The sequence below is a fragment of the Zonotrichia leucophrys genome, chromosome 3 (assembly GCF_028769735.1).
Source record: "Zonotrichia leucophrys gambelii isolate GWCS_2022_RI chromosome 3, RI_Zleu_2.0, whole genome shotgun sequence".
In the NCBI taxonomy this organism is placed as follows: domain Eukaryota; kingdom Metazoa; phylum Chordata; class Aves; order Passeriformes; family Passerellidae; genus Zonotrichia; species Zonotrichia leucophrys.
In genome coordinates this window covers 59,547,028-59,561,882 of record NC_088172.1, presented here as the reverse complement: position 1 = coordinate 59,561,882, position 14,855 = coordinate 59,547,028, and the positions used below count along the sequence as shown (strand labels likewise).

The window sequence follows — 14,855 nt, the reverse complement described above, 5'->3', positions numbered from 1 at the left end:
TCCAAACCTTGTAACACAACCTGTCTTGTGTCATGCTTATACAGAGAATCACTGAGATTTGTTTGTTAGTTGTAAACAAAACAGTATTTCCCAAAACAGAAATTATTGCAGTCCATTACAGTAATAATGGGTAATGGGGCACCTAGAAAGAAGGTGCAGTGGGAACATCAGGTACCAATGCTGTACCAGGCATTGCCCCACTCCCAGAGTTTGGGCACATTAATGAAACCTTTCTCTTTTGCCACCTGTGCTGTAGACAGGGTCTGTAGGCATGCTCTGCCTGGTCATTGCTCAAGCACCCTGCTCTTCAGCTCTTCCAGCACAACTGTTTCAAACTTTGCTAAGCCATTCCTGACCTTTCAGACAGATAGGATAATAAACTTACATGAATATGTTTCTTGCACAAGAAACTCAGTTTATTTTGCTAAGTTTAATACCAAGTTAAATATTTGACCCTTTTGCCTACAGTTGCTAAAACAGGGATTTACCACAGGAGAGTGAGACCACTTCTCACTGTGCTATCAGCAGAATTTACTGCAATGCTTAAGCACTGGGATCACGTGAGTGAGCTGCACTGTCCCCCCCCACCCCTTTTCCAGGCTCTCCACACCACATCTATGTCTGAGGCTGTTGCTAAAGTAGCTCTTCTCCTATAGCAGCTAATTTTGGATCAGTTTTTAGCACCTTTCCAAAATCTCAAAGCACAACTATTTAGGAAATCAGGTTTTTGTAGTGAGATTCAGAAATTAACTGTTTTCCTGTGTATCTGAAATAAGAACCTGGCAGATCTATCTAATAGTGCATTCTGAGAGTGACTTACCATGGTGCAAATCAAAGCTCTGTCACCAGTGAACAACAAGGCCTTGCATCTTTCCCTTAAGATTTTAGAGATGACCCCCCTTTTGCCATAGAAGGTATGAGTTCATGTTTTTTAAACCTTCATCAGACTGTTTATATTTTTCCCTGCTAGAAAATGGAATTTTGAATAGGTTTGGGAAATGATTCTTAATATATTGTACAGAAAAGCTATTTCTACAAAGTACAGTCAATTCCATCAGCTTGCTACTGACAAGTTTGATGCTGAAATTTCCTGAGAATGCTCTTTAGGAAAGGTAAGAGGAGGAGTCCAGTTAAAATCCACAACAACTGGCATAATTATTTCTGCAATTGAGTTTAAGAGTCATCTTCCACAGCAAAAGGTAACATTGGCAGCTTTAAAGACACTTTTCCATTGAACATTCAACTGTCAATTTATTTTTTGTTCTTCTAGATAGGAAGTCTGTCAGTCCTCCTATTGGAAGGGTGACAAAAACAGAAGTAGCATTCATTGGCCAAGGACAGTCCTTGCAAGCTGCTAGCCTGAGGTTGCAACCACAGCTTCTCCTACAAAAGCAATTAGAATTTGAATTAATAACATGACAAGGAAATACAGAAATTCACCTTATTTCACAAGCAATTTCAGGCACTGTACTTCTCCCATTCCACATGGAAGTTACCGGCTGAGTCCAGTTACAAGAAGCTGTTGTGCCCCGATGTTTTCCTTTGCAATCTGCAGAACACAAACAGCTCCTGTTATTGCTGCTGAGACTCCCTTCTTTTCCAGGTTGCTGCTGTCCTTTCTTCAAGATAGCACCGGCCTTTTCACTTCCTAGCAGCTCATCTGTTTGGGAGCGGAGCGCAAACATGACATTTGCGATAAGGATGTGATTAAGAGGTGCCTTAGTAGTTCATGAGTTCTAGCAGCTTCACAAGATTTGGATAAGACCTTTGCTGAAGGAAAATCCATTGAGATTTTGAGGACAGCCAGCCTACCCAGGCTTTTCAGTGGTAAAAGCATAGGGACCTGTGTTACAGCAGAGCATTATTGCAGTCTATGTATTAAACTGACATACAGAAATAGCATGTTTTGAGACTTGGTAAGATTTTTGTAATGCATTAAAAACCCCACACTTGTTTATATTGATCATGAGCATACTGGGATAATGTTTACTCTTGAAGGGAAATATCTTTGTCTACCCAAAGCAATTCTGAAATTTTTTTTCAGTAATTGTTTTAAAAAGTGGGAAGGATGGTCATAATAAATCAGTCTCTTGAGTAAGTAGGGAAAAGTGCATCCTTGTCACATCTTTCAGTGCTCTGAATAAGAGAATTAAAAATGTGTGAATAAAAGCTCATATGCTCATATGACATACAGTTGAGTCAGTAGCTACTAGGGAGATAAATTTAATATTACTTAATGCTATGATAAACCTTTTTCATTAAACTATTTTATGATAATTCAATGACATAAAGTATAAAAAGCCAAGACCATCTGAGGCTTCAAAGTACTTCAGGAGAAACACTGATTATGTTTATTCCCAAATCCTCTGTTTCCTATGCTTTGTGGGAAATGGAGTAGAAAGTAATGATAAAAATTTATTCCACTTTTCTTAAGATTTATGTAATACTGGTATAGAGTTCCTACATGTCTCTAGGGTCTTGATCAGCAAGACACCTTTAGTCTCTTGCTAAAGTCCATCTCTATTCAAATACCTTTCAATCACTTGCTTAAACGTTATGCTGTATTGAAACCTGAGACAAAGAATGGGTTGAAGTGTTTCTGGACAGGTATAACTTGCTGAGTTGAGACAGGAAACCTACCTTGAAGTCCAAACAAATGACTTGCCTGTTCCAGATACAAATCAGGCATGAATGTTTTCATAGTAAAAACCCTTGCAGAATGTCTTACAGCTCTTTCTTTCTCTAGCTACTGATTTTAACCTCTTCTGTCTCAGTGACTTCAGCCAAATCCCTTCCCTTTACACATTTTGTAAATGTGAGAAATGAGAGTGAAAACTGCAAGATACTTAATCTTACTATATATGTTAACACACAAGGTGCAAAAATTATATTAAGTTTAAATTTCCCTAAATGTGAAGGAGGCTGTTTGTAGATGGCTAGTATATTTTTAAAAAGAACCCAAAGTACTCTCTAAACCTAAATGTTTCATGGCATTATATTTCTCTGTCTTCTTCTGGCCTTCTGCCCCACCACTGTAATTTCCTTAACTTATCACCCAATAATAAAACTCTCTGAACAAATCCTGTGCCTGCTATTAAGGAAAATTAAAGCTTAGTACAAATTCTCTGCATTCTTTCTTCTCTTCAGCTGCAGTCCTTGACAGCTTGCATGGTACAAATGAAAGCCTTTAAGCCATCCTACATTAAAAAAAAAAAAAGGCAACTCAGAGCTTTGTAATGCTGATAGGTATTAGACAAAGTCAATTTTGAAGAAGAGGGTACTGGGTCCTCCTTTTGAGTAGAAAACCCACTAGTGTAACAAAACAATCATGTGAGCTTAAATATGCACTGTGCTGGTTTGTTCCTTCTGGGTCTTGTGCAAGCCCTTGTAAGGAGAAGGCAGCTTATTCCAGGTCCATTGTGTCCTAGGTCTGTCTGAGACTGCCAGCAGAAGTGAAAATTGTGGGAATACACTTCTCTATGTAACCAGTTGTCCTCTAGCTACTGCATCAGAATCCTCAAGTTCCTGTTATACTTGTTTGATTTTCAAGTTCCAAATTGAGCTGCATTTCAGTCATAATCCCCTGTGGTTTCACCCTTTCTGTGGGAAAAGATCACTTGTGTGCACCCACAATTAAAAATGTTTCAGTATCACAGAACAAACTATTAAGAAATACTAAACTTCCACATCATCAGCTCACTAGCATGAAGAAAGATCAACTCTTTTCCAAGGTAATATTCTTGATACAACTAGAAAAACGAATACAGAAAAGACAGTGATCATTTGTGAAAACAATCAGCTACCACTGCACCTGTTTTCAGCTACTACATTGTCACATAGTGAAAGAAGAGGAAATTGTGGCAAGTTTATTAGGAGATGCATGACATACATATTTAAAGGAGAGTATTCATCTCTAAAACTTTCAGTGTTCACTCGTTGGTATGTTTTTATGTAGAGATCTTCTGATAAATAACAACATGTCTTAAAACTCCACAAAACTCTGTTCTTCCTTCAGGAGGGCATCCATTCTGCAAAACACACAAAGCCCTCTAGACCATAACCCAGAAACTATAACCCCACCTAAGCCAAACACAAATTTGTACTTAGATTTAGGCATAGGAAAGTTTTGTTGGCTTTATTCAACTCGCTTAAAATTAAGCATATGTTTTAACACTTTACTGGATTAGAGCCTATGTCAGCAAAATAAATTTCTTGGGAAGAAGTAATAAAAATGTAGCTTGCAGTGAGGGACAGCAGAGCCATTCACAGTTACAGAAGCTTTAAAACACTAGCTGGTATTTATACATTTAGAAAAGAAATCAGGCGTGAAACAAAACATTTTAGATAGCAAAGCAATTAGTCTGCTACAGAATAATTTTTTTTTTAATTTTCATTTGAAGAAAAACATTTTTTTGCATCCTTGCACCTTCAAAAGCGAATTGATTTTGCACATCAAGGAAAAACAGTTTTTGCAAGTTTCAAAAGCAATTTCCCCACTGTTTAGTAACAGCTTGGCTGTTCCAGATATACCATTGCATTCCCTGGAGAAGAGGAACCAACAAGAGGCCAAGCTTTTTAAACAGTTTCATTACACACATGCACCTGAATTTGCTCATTCAAGTTCACATAATTACATATACGCTATAAATGTCAGCTAACTAATTCTTCTGTGTGCATTGTGCACTGGTGTGTATTTATTTTTTATGCTAAGAATCTTTCTGAATATTTGATGTTGTAGGTCTATCCTTTAAAGAGAACTTACATCATTCTCAAAACCAGAAGGAATACAATTCTCCCAGACTGTGTCCGTGCTAATTTTAATTTTTCCAGCAAAACCTTTCTGTTGCTAACAACAGTGGGGCAAAGTATGAATTCTAGTGTAGCTATTTGCTTCTTTGGCATTCAAAGCACAGGGCTATCTGTCATCGTGCAGAGCTGCTCTATCTTGTGTGAAGGGCCACACACCCTTCAGGAAACCCAGACCTGGGAGGGGCAGAGCTGGAGTTGCCCTCTCTGTGACGAGGCAACACTTGGATTGAATCAGGCTCTGTCTTGGGTGGGTGATGAGCAAGTGAAGAGTTTATAGGCTGGGTTTAAAGAGCAGACTGGTCAGGGTGGGACTGTGTGGTGCTTGCTGCAGGCCGTCTGATCACAGGGAGGAAGTAGGTGAGGCCTTTAACAGACAGCTGGAAGCAGTCACAAAGTCACTGGCATTGGATCTTGTGGGGGACTTAACCACCCTGACATCTGCTGGAGGAACAACATGGCAAGGCACAAACAGTCCAGGAGGTTTCTGGAAATTGTTGGCCACAACTTCCTGACACAGGTGGTGAAGGAAAAAACGAGTAATGGTGAGCTGTTCGACCATGTACTACCAAACAGGGAAGGCTTTGTTGCATATGTGAGGGCTGGGGGCAGCCTTGGCTAAAGCCACCATGAGATTCAGTATCTGGCATGGAGGAGGAAGGGCAGCAAGTCAGAATGCAACCCTGCAGTTCAGGAGAGCTGCCTTTCAGTGACCTTCTTGGAAGGATCCTATGGGAACTGGCCCTGCAGGGAAGATGGCTAGTCAATATTCAAGCACTGCTTCCTCCAAGCTCAAGAACAGTGCATCCCTAAGAGCCAGGATCACAGAATTGTACAAGTTGGAAAAGACCTCTTGGATCATTGAGTCCAACTCTTAACTATCACTTGCAAGTCCAGCATTAAAGCTTGTCCATAAGCAGCAGATCTGCACATTTTTTTGAACTTCAAGGGACAGTGATTCTGTCACTTCCATGGGCAGCCTGTTCAAATCCTTGACCACCCTTTCACTGAAGAAATATTTCCTAATATCCAATTTAAACCTCCACTGGTGCAATTGAAGCCATTTTCTCTTATGCTATCACTTGTTAGCTGGGAGAAGAGATCAACCCCCCCCACCTATCTACAGCCTCATTCAAGGTAGTTGTAAAGTGGGTAAACCTCCATTTCTCCAGACTAAACAACCCCAGCTCCCTCAGCTGCTCCTCATTGGACTTGTGTTCCAGATCCTTCACCAGTTTCATTTGCAGAAGTTGGTGCTTGTGAAGTTTAACCTGAACATGAGGAAGAACGTCTATACTATGTGGGTGACTGACCACTGAAACAGATTACCCAGAGGGTTGTGAAGTGTCCCTCCTGGCGGTATTCAAGAAGTGTCTGGACACAATCCTGTGCCATGTGCTCTAGGATGTGTTTCTGTACATTGAGGCACCAGTGGTCACAGCAGGACTCTGCATTAACACTTTGGCACTTTCCAGCAGCAGTGGAGCTGCACCAGCAACCCTCTCACTAATATCCTCACAGAGAAAATGGGCTAGACTTCCACAGTAAGTGTCATCTACTCCTTTAGCATTGCTTCACACCTGAATCACCAGGCAATGCATGTGCATTGTATTCTGCCTTTTCAAAGGGAAAAACTTTAGTTCAGAAGACATCATAATTTGTTTTCAAATTAGATCCTTTACTGATCTTTAGTAGCTCTGTCCTTAGAGCCAGTCTTCCAAAGGTGCAAGGTTGCTGAGTGCACAGCCTGCAGGTGTTTGTGCTCATTCTGCATTGCCAGCTACAGCTCCAGAGCCCATTGAACAGTTTCAGATAGACACGTTTCTAGTTTGGAACTTTTTCAGAAAATAAGTGTCTGGGCTGAAGAGCAGCTAGTAGCTTTACAAAAGGGAAGAATGAAGATGGATCTTCTCTCACCCTTATGACACATGAGGGAATCCACTGGAAACATCAGCCTTGACACACATGAAAAGCAGGTTTCATCACTCCACTCTGAACAAATTCTTGATCTCACTGGATTTTATAACTCAGGATCTGCAATCCTCTTTTCATGTCTTATTCATAAGGCCCACTGCTCGGTAAAGACTTAGTCATGTCCCAGTGCCCTACAGAACAAACAAACATTAAACAGTAAATTTATTGACTTCACAAAACTTATGCGATCACAGATGGTAAAGAAAATAGCTCCAAAGGAAGGTCTTCTGCAGTAATCCTTACAGATAGTTATGGGACTCTAATTAATAGGGTTTGTTTAAAAAAAATCCATTCTTCCTACCAATTATGTCAGAGGTTGCTTTTTCTTCAAAATTCACCTCTTCATCAACTCTTCTGAGGTTCTATATGGATTTCTGCAGTGTTGTATACAGACACTATTAATCAGGTTAACGTTTTTAATAATTTCTGAAACTGCACACTTCTAGTGAAACCCCAGTGCCACCTGTTCAGCTGGACATAATCACTGTAATGCATAATATCATGGAGAAAATATCATGGAGAAAAATGACACATATGAGTCACATCTCAGTTCTGCTGTATGGCTGTCATCTGCTGCTGATGGGCAGGAGACCGGAACGCAAACTGGAATTGTGCAGGTTTTGTGTGGAGACAGGACTGCAAAGGAGCCCTAGCACTCAGCCACACATTGACTGAGAGTGTGGCAGAAAGGAAAGTTTTATTTATTGGCAACAGCAGCAATGCTGGGGCTCAGTCCAGTTGGGCAGGCAAGCTAAGGTGGGCTGAGCTGCAAAAGAAAGCAGCTGCAGGGAGCAGGCTAAGGTACAGCACGGCTGGAATGACAGTTCAGGTTCACCAGGAGTTAATTCAGCGTTGTGTGTTTAAAAGAGCTGTAGTAATGGAACTATAAAAACTCCCACCAGTTGAGATCTCAGTTTGGGAGCTTCCTAATGCATTACATATTTCAAAGTTTAATCATCAGCCCTTCTCCAAGCAAAACTCCTACTCATTTCAGTTAATCTTTGTCAGAATTAGTCCCAGTAGTAGGCAATGCTCTGCAGTAAAGCAAAAATAAGTTTCTAATCATACAAATTAAGTTCTGAAATTGTCTCCCAACTGTAATGGTGAGTGAAAACTAGATTTAAAATGTAATTAAATGTAATAAATAGGTATCATTGCAGCATCATAGAACTATGTGCAATGAACCATAGAGATTTATCTGGTTCAATTTCCTAACTACCAAAATCCAATACCTAGTAGTAATCTGAAATTTGTACATGCATTGAACTGTTATTGATTAAAATAATTGTCACTAAATAATTATTTTAGTGAGACCATCATCCTCAGAAAAAAAGAAAAAGAGAAGATTTAAACCAGTGTTAGTAACTTTTTTAATAAGTAATTTTTCACCTTGTTTATAAATACTTGATGCCCAACAGCATAAACAGACTGTTTCTTATTTAGAAAGTATCAGTTTAATTTTTAGGAATAGCATTTGTATCTGGAAATCTTGCTAGTGTACTACACAGAAATTTTTCTTCTGAATAAGGAAGGTCTACAAAGACAATGCATGTATTAAATTGTCAAAGAGTCTGTGTGCTTTTCAGGCAATAAATATTCAAGTAATTAGTATGTTTCAAGTATGATTAGTACTCATAGAAACTTAGGGATTTTAAAAATCTGTACTTTATATCTATACTAGCTTTTATGCATCAGCTTATATAGGAGAGAAGACACTCCAAAATAAAATAAAATACTCAGAAAAGAGAGTAAATTTTAGTTATTTTTTTGATTATGATTATCTTAACCCTGAAAAAAAACCCAAAGGAAGATCACCACAAAATACAAACAGGTGTGGAAAACAGTTAAGAGATGGTGTTACAATGCTGAAGCTGAGACTCATAAGGTGTCTGTATAAAGAACAAGTAACACATGTGCTGCACAAGAGGTGACTTTTAAAATATGTAAGTCAAGATGTCCTAAATAATTGGCTTCCTTTTGATTGTTCACCTGTGATAAAACATTAATTTAATTTATCCAACTTTTAGTTTAAGAATGTATAAGTCATTAATTTTGAGTTGTGATTTCATCTAATTTAATCTACAGCCTTTCTCATAACTGCAGTTTAGATAATGCAGCTTCAAAAAAGGAATTACATAGACCACATGGCCATATAACTGGGCAATTTAATTACAAGTGCTCTCTGTTTCTTTGAGGTATGATAAATTATCAAAGAAAATTATATATATGTAGTCACCCTGAAGCAATGTAGTGATGAAAAAAAACCACCTGGTATAATTTCAGAGTGGAATCCAATAGAAATGTTGTAAAAGGGAGGAGAAAAAATTGTAGCACAGTGTGTAATTTTTTTGCTGAAATGAAAGAACATGCCATCCTCAATGATGCAATAAAATAATAGTGTGCAATGTTAAAATGCCATGCATTGCAATAAAGGAGTTGGCTTGTAGATAGTACACCTACGTTTCCTGTAAGGTGGTGTGTATTGCAATTGTCTCTCTCAGATCAAGAATACTGGGAAGCAGTGCCTTTTATTCATATGGATTTTGAAACTGCAATAATTTGGTAAAATTTTCAAGGAAAAAATGTGTGTATCACACTGGAAAGTAGTTTTAGCAGTATTGTGGTGCAATGACTTCTAGGCACTGAAATTAGGCTGAAAATAGCTATTGAAGTGTAGCAGAGTTGCCATATCCATATCAGTTTACCTCTTCTTCAGATAACCCAGTGCCTGCCTCTAAATATGCAGACCAGATAATCATTGTGTTAAAATGTACTCTTAAAATATTTTTCTGAGCAAAGCTTCAGTGTCACTGTAATGTAGCAAGCAGAGATGCCTTCTGTTTTGGTTACCTGGCTATGTATTAAGTTCATAAAACTTTTAAGTTTGGTACTTACAGGGAAATATCAGTGGTTAAAAAGCCCATCGTCTTTAAGAAACTAGTTATGCATATTAAGAGGCCTCATTACTATGTGTTTTAAACAAATAATAAACTTTACACAGTCCACAAAAGTCAGCAGTGCTGTGAGCACTAATTCCTGGTTTAGTGCTTGGTAGGAAAGCATTTCAAATGTAAATCTTAAGGCTCTTAGTCCTTGCCCTTGTGGAGCTGACTAGTGTAAATTGTAGTGAGGTCTTCTGTTCATGGCTTTACTACAGGTGTTACTGGGCAAAATTGTTCAGAGCATCATCCCAGCTCCAATGCTATTCCAGATCACCCTGTGCAAGCTCTTCCATCTGCCTTATAACAACCTATGCAGAAGATGAGGCAGGAGCACAAAGCTGCAGCAAGTACCAAGCAGCAGTTTGTGGTGCACAGCTGGCTCTGCAGCCCATCTCAAAAAAGAGCCCCCAATAATCAGGATAATTTTATGAGCAGGGCTCTTTCATGTCTCTACTCAACACACAGTACCTGGGCTATGGTGGCAACAGGTGCCTTAAAGATACCTCTCTTAAGAGTGATCAACAGATACTGAAAGCTTTATCATGTGTCTTTAATCACATTGCATAATGCAGAGCAGTTACTTGCATGTGATCTAAAGCAAGTACTGTTTGTAATTCCTTCCCTGGCAAGGTAAAGGGGGCATTATCAAGTGTTTACGGTAAAAACAAATAAGATGTAAGCAAGAAGTTTCTGTCAGGTGTAGTGTTTGAAATACTGCTAATAAAGTAATGTATTGAGGATTGTAATTCCTAGCGTTTTAACGCAGTAGGAAGATGCCTACATTTAAAGTATTTACTTATTCCTGTGGTAACAAAAGTAAGTGCCATACACCTAACTTGGAGACATTAGAAATGCCTTAATTAAAAAGCATGCACATAGGACAGCACAGCAACAAACTGATTTGTTACAAACAGATCTTACATGTAAAAACACCTCCCCAAAACCACAAACAGCAGCAGAACTAACCTGGGCAAAGGCTGGGTCCTTCCCCCTGCTGCAAAATGAGCTCTTTGGAACTCATGAAGAAAACCTGGTCTGAATGTAAGCACACTGGAAGCATGAAGCTATTGGCTTTTGGCATGCATACAACACATAATAACCTGGAAACAGAGAATCCCCTCACCTCAACATCAGCAAAAGCTGGGAAGTAGGTCAAATGCGCCGCTGCAATATTTCAAATTACATAACAGTTCCATTACATGAACACTCCTCTTCCATGACACTCTCAAAGTAACATTTCTCCCTCCTACTAGAAAAAAAATTACAACTATTACTAGAATTCCTTTCATTTCCAATATGTGGAAAACAAAATAAATTATATATTCTACTCATGTTTATTGGTTTATTTCTACTAGTGTATGTTCCCTTGAATAAGTTTCAGAAATTTGAGATTGAAATTTTTCAACCAACAACTGTCCTTGTTATTTGTGCTTCTGTGTTTCCCTTTAAAACTCAAAACCGTTGCCTTTTAATTGTGTGGATTTTTTCTTGTTATTAACAGATTCTTTAAAACATTTGTACTAAGGACCAGTTCTTGCTCATCACTCACATTAATTTGTTTCAGTTCTTTGTTTCGCAAGTGCCTGGCTGATCCATGTTATCATCTTTGTGAAATAATCCTTTTCTAAAACAGGAAGAACTTCAGAGTAAGCAATCTCATATTAGGCTTCACAAAAAAAAAAGTCAGCAAAATACAGAAAGTAATCTTGCCCTGCTCAGCACTGGGTCAAGCGAACCTTTCTAAACAGTGAGTGCTACAAAAGCATTGCAAGAGCTGGGGTAGTTCAAACAGCTCCACCTTTGGAGATATCTACAAAGAACTTATGGTACAAACACATCAGAAATGCCATAGGATATAGTTCATCCCTTAGGGAACAAATGAAACTCCTTCTCTAAGTCCCTCTCCTGGCCTATTTCTATTACATGTGATTCAGGTTATACAATAAAACTGTGTACTTAAAATGCAAATATTTGTATTAGTTTATCATAACTTTTACCCTTGTGATCATCTCCTTTATCTCTGTAAAACATTACCATGTTGGATATATGCAAAAAACACTGTCCAATGTAAACAGAAAAAAAATAATCTGCATTCTTACTTTGTTCTATGGTTCACAAAAGGTTATACCCCTATTCTCTACATTTTCCTTCAGAGTAACAGATGATAAAGGAAAAAGTCACCTCCTTTTGAGGTATTTTTTGGTATTAGAAGTGATCATCTGAGGCATTATCAGCAAAAAGACTGGTCAACAGGTATTCTAGTCTATTAAAAAAGGATTGGAAAGGATCTCCTGGGTCACCAGAGCAGCCTTTCAGCCTACAGTTTATCAATCTTCAATATGTTTGCAAATTTCTGTCTTAAAATGCTACTTCCATCATACTGGCTGGGCAGCTGTTCTCCTTTCCTCTGAGGTTTCAACATTTCTAAAGTTTTCAAAGTATATTTGTTGAGGGCAGTTTGTGCTACTTGATTCTTGTGCCAGCATTGACTTTTATGTTAAATATCAACTTTCTGTCCACCAGAGAGGGTGATAGCAATCCTAATCTCTCTTTGGTTTAAGGTTAATATTTTTTTTTTTTGCCTCTTCTTTAACTGGTCCCTTAGCCACGTTTTGGTTTTTTCCTACAAATTTTCAATTTTAATACATTAATTTTTTTTCCTTTATGTGTTTTTTTGACATCCAAAGCACTTCAGTCTAATGCTTTACTTGTCAACAAGAAGAACTTGACCAGGTAAAGATGTATGCCTCATCACTATCATATAATCTATTCCTAAAGTGTATGTTGGATCTTATTTTAAATTTTTCTCAGTATCTTTGGTTATACTTCATTGAATATTTACAAGTGGAGATCTGATCAATGGATTCAACTGTTAACATACATTGTATTCTTGCTTCATCCTAATCATAGAAACATATTTGCTATTTATGCCCTTTCCTTACTATCTGATCAAGTCACAGCCTCTCATTCAAAATCTTTGCTTCTAGATTCCATTTCATGTGCTAGTTCTTCAAATTTAGTGATTATCTTATTGTATTATCTCTGCCCCACCCTTCAAATGAGCATCTTCACGTCTTTAAACTTTTCTGCTATGTTAGGTGTTCTCATTTTCATTTCTCAGTGTTAAACACCCTTTTCCTTAAATTGAATATTTCTCAGTAGCTCAGAGCTAATACAATTTTTTACCTCTACTTTTACTTCCTTTACTTGTTTCCATGCACTGTGTCTCCTCAAATTGTTGGTTATTGGCACTTATTTAAACCAGTGGACACCAGCTACACTTTCTGCAATAGCCTACAGGACTCACCAGAAAGGAACCAACTAGCACGTGGAGTGTTCCTCAGCCAGAGAAGGTCCAAGTCATTCCTACATGCCTGCTCTGATCACCCACATCACTACAGGAAATTCTCATGCAGGGCCTCCTGCATCCCACCTGGTACCTGAGTTACTGCATAGTTCAGATATAAAACCCTTCTTCTTGGCACCCAAAGTGGAAGGAGGAAGAAAGAGTTTGTGTTTAGAGCCCACTGTCAGGGGTTTTGGCAGAGGTGATGGCTGAGCTGTAGCCCCCAGGCAGGTAGTGCATTTCACCCTGAGGCACAGCAGTTCCACAGCACTGGCTGCTGTACCAGCTCCTTGTGGATCAGATGCACAGAAGTGCATGTTCCAAGATGAGATTCACAGCAAACCCTGAATGAATGACAAATCTCAATCCCATTCACAGTTCAGTGCCAGCTGATAGTGGGAGAGAGAGAACACCACTGTGGTGCAATTTTGCCTGCCTTCAGATAGAGAGGCAGGCAAAGAAGTTTACAAAATTACTTCTTCAGCAGCAATTTGCAGAAAAAACTTGAATCCAGCCAAACTTTAAGAGAAGCTTTATAGCTGTGGACTTTTCTAACCACTCCAAACTCCCTAACCTGTGCAGCTTGCCTGTCTGTAAAGGAGCAGTAACACCCTAGCAGAGTTTATGTAACTGCTACTCAATATTGCATTAAGCTTCCTCCGTCTGACGTGTAAAACTTCCACCTGCTCAGTCACCCAAGTCCTGACTTGAACTAATGACTTTTGATACTACTGGGCTATATTTGCTCCCAGCAGGCTGATAACAAAGTGTACAGAGGATTGCCTGATCCAATTTATGCTACAGTCTGAGATAATAATTATTTTACACTGGCTGTTATTGCCTAGCAGCAGAATCAGTTTAAGTTTTTTGCTCTCTAGAGAAGAAGGAAAATGCAAATGCAGTGAGAAATCTATGTGCTGTGGTATTTTAAAATGTCAGAGAGCCACTACTGTATCATTAGCTATAATTTTAAGCTTTGACAATGCTGTCAATGGTCCTTGGTATTTTGTCATCACTGTACTATTTGAAAAAATCTGTTTCTCTCCATTGGCAGCTTCTTTAATCTCTGTGGTTGGCAGTGTTGTTATTTGTTTTTCTCTCTAAAAGAAATTCTAGAACTACTAGTAATAAAAAGAGTATCGTTATGAAAAATACAGGATTCTCCCTCCTCAAATACATCTCTCTTTCACTGTTTAAAAATTAAGACTTACAATGTAAATGAGCACTGCTCCCTCCCCCTCTCAATTTGTTCCAAAGGTAACAGGAGCTTTTAAAATCTGTTTCTCCCTAGACTTACCACTGATATAATTCTGAGTCACTGTGAAAAGTTTCCTTCTGCCCACTCCCATCTTTTCTGCACAGAGATGTCCTCACAAATCTCTTGTTATCAGGCAGTGCTGAGAGTAGAGCAACTGTGGAGTCTCAAAATGCCAGCAAAGATGGTCAAGTTTGCAGTGGTAAAGTACAGGAACAAACAAAACATTGTAACATGCTTTAAAGATTCAATCTGCATTTGAGCATTTTCTGTGCTTGATCCACACATAATAAGTATTAAATAAGCCAGCAAGTACAAAATAAGTCTGTGTAATCCTTTAGAGCAGAATAAAGCAGCTCACAAGCTTTCTGTTTAAGCCATTGTAAGGCCCTGGTTACCAGGGAGGCTCCAAAGCTTCTGAATTTGGCAATTTTTGTAATTACTGTTATGCTTATTTAATCTTCCATTCTCTTATTTGATCTTTAATCTATGATCTAATCTCCCCTGCCCCTCCCTTAATGCATGTGCTAAT

The 14,855-nt window shown here is 38.6% G+C and overlaps 1 long non-coding RNA gene across 1 annotated transcript; it reads right to left on the bottom strand.

The window, feature by feature from the left end:
• Nucleotides 1-3,934: 3,934 nt before the first annotated feature.
• LOC135444904 (uncharacterized) lies at nucleotides 3,935-14,500 on the bottom strand. The gene is made up of 4 exons (XR_010439348.1): nucleotides 14,366-14,500; nucleotides 10,846-10,971; nucleotides 6,724-6,911; nucleotides 3,935-4,028 (listed from the first exon to the last, which is right to left on the bottom strand). It is a non-coding gene; the product is annotated as an uncharacterized LOC135444904 (long non-coding RNA).
• Nucleotides 14,501-14,855: the final 355 nt, after the last annotated feature.